We start from the raw sequence: 7453 nt of genomic DNA on the forward strand, positions 1-7453 counted from the left end.
TAAATAAAACTATGATGAAAAATCCTGTAGGCAAATCTTTGTTTACATTCATGTATGTTCTCTAGGAAATTTTTGCTAGAATTGTCATTGACAGGGCAAGGGGCATTTTTAAGGCTTTTGATATGTTTACCAGATTGCCTTCAGAAAGGCAGTACTGGCCCACTCATTCACCAGAAATGTATGAGAGTGGCCTACTCCCCAAACACAGTGGGATTTATTTAAACAACATTTTAAAAGCCTGTGATTAACTTCCTTTCAGTTGCTTTTGTCTCATCCTCCAGTGTCCTTGGCTTCTCTCTGTTCTCTATTCACTGCTCTGGTACTGTCAAAAAACCAAGAGAAGGGGTAGAACCCCAAGCAGAACCCATTAAAGGAACTGGTTTTGGCAAACTCGCAAGGGATTCCAGGTTCATGCTGGAACAAGACAACACAAAGAGCTACCCATTCATTTTGTGCAAGAGGATATTTACATTATGTTTTATAACAGTCATAAATGAAAATGGCATTAATCTGCCAAGTTGTTTTTAAAAGAGAAAAGGGGAGGATATGATTGACCTACCAGAGAAAGCCGTGTGTCTGCCAGGGCTTTGCTATGAGGATGATTTTAAATTGCAGGGCAAAGGTGATGAAGCCAGCTCAACATCTCTGTTTCCACGGCAACAGCATCTTGGCTCTGAGGCTCTGACACACCGGCAGGGACCAAAATATACTCCTCATGCACAATTACACTGCAAGTTAGAAGTTTCTTTTTATTCCTTGTAAATCCACAATTTAAAAATATGCGCAAGGACAGAGAAAGAGCAAATCAGGCACAACTACAGGAGAATCTTTAAAATGACTAAGCAAAGAAAATGAACATACAGAGGACTTGATGTACTTACTATGTATATGAAGACTGAAAATCTTTCTCATGTCAGTAAAAAACAAAACAAAAACTCTATGTGTGCATAAAAGTGTGAGCATTAACTTTTTTAAATGTCCTTTCCTAAAAATTTAATACAGGTCAATCTTGCTTTCAGCATATCCACTTAGCTCAGGTTATAATTTAATCAATTAAAGCAACCACTCAGTTTACATAGCTGCAAGTTTCCCATGTGCTAAACACAACAAAACTTCAAAGAAAGTACATTAGCCCTGAGCTGTGGAGGGCATAAGTGACCCCCTTTAAGGTCAGTTAAAACCTACAAGTGGCCACTAATGCATCCTTGAATACTGTTGACATATACCTTTCTATTTATTTTTAAAGGAACTTAAAAGTAAAGAAGTACTGGGTTGTGATTATAAACTGTTGGTTTCTTTCTGAGCTGGCACTTCTGTTAGCAAGTGAGTAATGTTCAAGAAACCTGCAGTGAGGATATAGCCACTAAAGCTACTTAACGCTTAGTTCTTAGAGAATGTATCTCAATAAATGTCAAGCAAATAAATTAATGAATGAAAACTACCAAGGGCATGTGAAATAGGTATGTGATAGATAGGTTCCCTATATGTGTACTTCCACTGAGTGTGCCAAGAGCATCTAGTTCAGTAGATCTCAACAAGGGATGATTTTACCTCCCAGGGGACATTTGGCAATGTCTGAAGACATTTTCATTTGTCACAACTGGGCAAAAGGGACTACTACTGGCATCTAGTGGGTGGGGGTCAGGAATGCTATGCTGCTGAACATCCTACAATAAACAGGACAGCCCCCAGAACAAAGAATGGTCCAACACAAAATGCCAATAGTGCCGTATTTGAGAACCTTTCTAGTCTGATTGTCCATGTGGCTACTTTTAGTTCAGAGGGTTCTGTGGGTAGATTAAATGGTTTTAGGTTCTGTATTCTATATAAAGGCAAAGTTCTCCTTGAAAGTATTAGTATTGTATTCATTTTATTATCACATGATTTTTCCCTTACTTATACAGTGTGTTCTATTTTATCTTAGGCAAACATTCTGAATGTAAAAAGCAATAAACAGAAAATGAAAGGTGAAGCCTTAAAAATAAAAGCACAGGATTCATTTCTTCAAAGAGAACATCTGTAAAGTGGCTGGCACAGAGGGGACCTCAATAAACATTAACTATTGTTATTTTCCCCATATTTTTAACACAAAAAACCCCATATATACAAAATAATGTATTGAGTGTTCACTGCTGAAATAATAATAAAGAAAAAGCAATTAAGTACATACTGCCCAACATCTTTGAAATCTCCATGTGTCTTCCCCTGATAGCATTCTATCCCTCACCTCGGAAAACCATTATTTTAGTTTTGTTAATTACTTTCTTTTTTTTTTTTTTTTTATCCTCACCCGAGGACATTTTTCCATTTTTTGTACAGATAGAGTGGGAGGGAGAGAGAGGAAGGGAGAGAGAGAGAGAAACATCGACGTGAAGGGACACATCGAGTGGCTGCCACCCGCACGACCAACCAGGGCCGGGGACAAACTGCAACCGAAGTACGTGCCCTTAGCGGGAACCGAACCCGGGTCTCTCTGGACCGTAGGCCGACGCTCTAACCGCTGAGCCAAACCGGCCAGGGCTTAATTACTTTCTTGATAGAGATATATATTATTTGAGTTCCTTTGTTCTTGAACTTTATATAAATGTAATCATACTGTATGTATATATCTGTGAATTGCTTATTGCACTTAATATTAGCTTTTTATTTTCCTCCATGTTCATGTGTATAGCTACAGTTTATATATTTTCACTGTTGTATAGTATTCTACTGTATGGTTATTTCACAGTTTATCCATTTTACTGGTGCTGACCATTTGCTTTTGCAGTTTTTGCTTATTATAAATATAGCTGCCTTGTACACTCCTGGGGCACATGAACAAGAGTTTCTTTTGAGTGAAATCTGTAGACGGAAGGTTTCTGTACGTGCACTTATACTAAGTAATGCCAAGTTGTTACCAATTTTTGTTTGTACCAATTCACACACTTATCAACACCGTACAAAGATTATTATTGCTCCAAGATACAGAAACAGTCAACAACTGTTATAGTCACTTTTTAATTTTGCCATTTTGGTGGGCATGAATTGGTATTTCATTGTGGTATTGATAATTAATTGATTCACGTAGGGTAACTAAAGATACCAGGGTGAGGAAAGATGAAAACCACAAGGGAGTTCTGAGGTCCAAGAAGCTGAGAAGGAAGACCAGAAGGGTCATTAAAACCAGAGGCCCAACTTAGGTCTCTGAATTAGGGAAGAAGCCTAGAGGTTCATGACTGGAGGAACAAGAGCCTAGGTTTCTGTGAGACAGAACAGAAACACGCAGTAAACCCTCTTTTGCATGGCTGCTTGAGTGGTCACAGTCATATTGACCAAATATTCCAAGGCATCCAGTGAGCTGATAACCAGCCTGGGAGTTGGAATTGGGAACATAAAGAGAGGCCTGGCCACTAGCTGCTGGGGCTCAGGCTCCCCTATCCTTTATCATTCCACCCATCTCTGACCTTGCTTCCCGGTGTACAGCCCTGAACTGGGTCTGTTCTCTGAGTTTCCAGTGCTAACTGTTCACTTTAATCTGATGGGCTGAGGTGCTATGGTTTCTTTCTCCTGTCCATATATGGTTTCCTTAGATCTTTTCTAGCCTTTCTTAAGGAATTTCCTACTCCCCATACTAGTTAAGGAGAGCTAAGGTACTGTAACAAAGAGGCCTCAGGCAATGACCTCTTGAAGTCATTCAGGTATCTAGGTTCCTTCCTCTTTGTAGCTCCCCAAACCTTTATTGCGATGGTTCTTAACTTAGAGCCCATGGATAGAATTCAGGAGTTTCATGAACTTGGATGGGGAAAAAAAAACAAACAAACAAACAAAACACCACACCATTATTTTAACTAACTTTGCATTAGTTTTCTATTATTGCTGTAACAAATTACTATAAACTTAGTGGCTTTAAATAACACATATTTATTCTCTTACAGTTCTGGAGGTCAGAAATCCTAAGTCAGTTTCAGTTGGCTAAAGTCAAGGTGTCAGTAGTTATATTCCTTCTAGTGGCTTCAGGGGAGAGTTTATTCCCTGGCCTTTAATTGTATCTGGAGGCCACCTGCATTTCTTGTCTTATGGTGCTTAGCTTATTTTCAAAGCCCTCAACAAAGCATCCACCACCACATTGCCTTCTCCTTTTCTGTTGTCTAGTCATCTTCTGCCTCCCTCTTATGAGGACAGTTTAAATTTAGGGTTCACCTGAATAATCCAGGATTATTTCCCCATGTCAATATCCTAACTTGACCACATCTGCTGTCAAATCCCTTTTACCATGTAAGGTAACAGTCACAGGTTCTGAGGATTAGGACATGGATATCTTTGGGGGCCAACATTTAGCCTACCACAAATATCTAATGGAAACTTAGCATTTCCTTATGTTATGAATGTCAACAACAACACATAGTAGTATTAGCAGTATCTGGGACTTGGTCACCTATAGAAATCACAGATACTTTCCATATTATGTTACAGTTATTGCAGATGTTTTGCATTTATGGAACTCATTAGACCCACTACCAGATCTTGTTAGTCAATGCATTACTAAAAATATAAATATAGTACTATTGCACAGATTTGATAAATTCGAATGGTTTTCTTTTTAATCTTATGTATTTTCCTTTATACATTTAAACTTAAACCTGAAAGATTTCTTAGCTTCATCAAACTGGCATAAAATCTCTGCCCCAAAGCATTGTTATTATGTGCATGGTTAAAGCCTTGTCTGGTTCTAGTATGAAAGAAATAGGAAGAGAGCATGGAAGAGGCATATTCAATGTTTTTAGGCCTAGGCACAGAAGGGACACATTATTTCTTTTCACATTCTATTTTCAAGAACATTAGTTTGCATCAGAAACCCCTGGAGGGCTTGTTAAAACACAAACTGTGGGTCCCACTCCCAGAGATGCTCATTCACTAGGTCTGGGGTTGAGCCTGAGAACTTGCATTTTTAACAAGCTCTCAGATGACGATGATGCTTTGAGAACCACTGGTCTAGAGCATAGTCACATGACCATGAATAACTGCAAGGAATGCTGGGAAATGTTATGCAGCCAGCAGTCATGTTTGTTTATTTATTTATTTATTTATTTATTTATTTAGAGAGGAAGGGAGAGGGAGAGAGAAATAGAAACATCAATGAGAGAGAACATTGATTGGCTGCCTTCTGCATGTCCCTCACTGGGGATTGGACCCACAACATGGGCATGTGCCCTGACCAGGAATTGAACTGGTGACCTCTTGGCACATGGGTTGATGCTCAACCACTGAGCCACACCAGCTGGGCCAGACAGTCATGTTTAAATCCAATGTATCTGTACAGAGGGGCTCAAATAGAAGGACATAGGGAGGTACTCAATGGGTCTGGCAACAACTCTATTACTATGAAAGAAAGGGACGATAGATTTTGGTGATCAGCTATAATCCTTCACCACAGTCCCCTTCTAGAGTTTATTTACTTCTCTGACTTCTTCCATGAAGTATGTAGAAATCCCAGACACAAATTCCCAGGGTGAGTTTGAAATGTGTTCTTATCTTGTTCTGCTAACTCTCTATGGTTAAGAGTATCTTGGAACATCTACCTTGAGGCTTAATGGGTGTATATTTATTCTTTGGGCTATGGCTCCAGGGATGGTGTAGAAACACAGCTTTTGATGCAAGACTCAGTTATCCTCACTGAGTGCCAGGCCTGCATAGCTCAAGAGGGAAATCAGAATGCCACGGTGCTCTCATGAATATAGGAAAACTCAGTAATGAGCTAGTGCAATATATCAGTAAAGATAAATGGTCGCAGGCCACCAATAAGACAATGTGACATAACCAAGTTACTAAATGTCATAGTGGGAAGCGTTCCATCATGCCCAAGAGAAGCTCTGACCTGGAATTATTTTTTACATATGTATAAGGTGACTTTTGATAGGTTCCATAGTCAAGTTGGAATTTCTCTGAAGTAGTCTCTACACTGCCCAGGTAACACTTTGATTTAGCCAGACTGTGTATCTTGAGTCACTATACTGAGTGGCTTGGTACAGTAAACAGGTTTCTAGGAACATCAACCTTTCAAGGATTACTGTGGAGTTGGAAAAAAGTGAAAAGCTTTGTTAGCTTTTACATTGCCATCTACAAAACAGAGATTATATAATCCGTCCTGAACAAGAGGCAGTTTGGCATATCAGAAAGAACATGAAACAATATCTTGCGCTCCCCACCCCCCCAACTTGGGCTGGAAATGTTTCCCTCAAAGGATTATTAGAAGAAGGGCTGCCCTGGCCAGTTTGGCTCAGCGGTTAGAGCGTCAGACTGCGGTCTGGAGAGACCCGGGTTCGGTTCCCGCTAAGGGCACGTACTTCGGTTGCAGTTTGTCCCTGGCCCTGGTTGGTTGTGCGGGTGGCAGCCACTCGATGTGTCCCTTCACATGGATGTTTCTCACTCTCTCTCCCTTCCTCTCTCTCCCTCCCATTCTATCTGTACAAAAAATGGAAAAATATCCTCGGGTGAGGATAAAAAAAAAAAAGAAGGGTTGTTCTGCCATCAGCGATGTAGTGACCAGCGAATGCACCATCAACATTCACAAGTGTATTCGTGGAGTGGGTTTCAAGATGCATGCCCTTTGGGCACTCAAAGAGATCTGGAAATTGGCCATGAAGGAGATTGGAACTCCAGATGTGTACATTGATACCAAGCTCAACAAAGCTGTCTGGGCCAAAGGAATCCAAAGACTGTCCCATACAATATTCAGGTGCAGTTGTCCAGAAAACTTACTGAGGATGAAGATTCAGCAAACAAGTTCTATATGTTGGTCACCTGTGTACCTGTCACCACTTTCGAAAATCTACAAACAGTTTGTGTGGATAAGAACTAACTGGTGATTGTTGAATAAAGTTACACAATTGTAAAAACAACCAACCAACCAAAGGAACAAACAAAAAACAAGAGCATGAGCTCTAAGGTCAAACAACCTGGGCTCAAACTGTAGAAACTTGGGAGAATGGCAGAATCTCCTTGAAAATGTAGCCTCTCAGTTTCTTCATCTCGACATGGGGATAATTATACTGTCCTTACAGCAGATAAGTGGAGGCTTATATTGCACTGGTGAAAACATCCAACCCAGTACCTGATTCATTGTAGGCATTCAACTAATCATTGGTGCCTTGCCCCTGTTCTTATGAATGTGTTGCTTGGGGAGAGATTGTGTATGCCATTGTTGTAACTGAACCAGTGTAATAAGAAGTTACTGAAATCTGTGGCATAATAAAAGATGTATTTAGAGCAGCAATAGATTAGCTATGACAATAATAGCCTGTATATGGGAATTAAGCTCCAAATGATGGGAAAAGAGAGGGAATCTGGGTTAAATTTTAAAAAGACATGCTTACTCAGGAGGAAAGATACATCTTTTAACCCACAGTGCATGCTATTTTCTTCAAGGATTTAGACAAAGAGGGTAAAGCTGAAGTTCTTTGAAATAAAAGCTGGA

The 7453-nt window shown here is 39.9% G+C and overlaps 1 pseudogene; it reads left to right on the forward strand.

The window, feature by feature from the left end:
* The first annotated feature begins 546 nt into the window (after positions 1–546).
* On the forward strand, positions 547–6838 carry LOC118635550 (annotated as a pseudogene).
* The last annotated feature ends 615 nt before the right edge of the window (positions 6839–7453 follow it).

Source organism: Molossus molossus, unplaced genomic scaffold, assembly GCF_014108415.1.
Source record: "Molossus molossus isolate mMolMol1 unplaced genomic scaffold, mMolMol1.p scaffold_m16_p_2, whole genome shotgun sequence".
In the NCBI taxonomy this organism is placed as follows: Eukaryota; Metazoa; Chordata; class Mammalia; order Chiroptera; family Molossidae; genus Molossus; species Molossus molossus.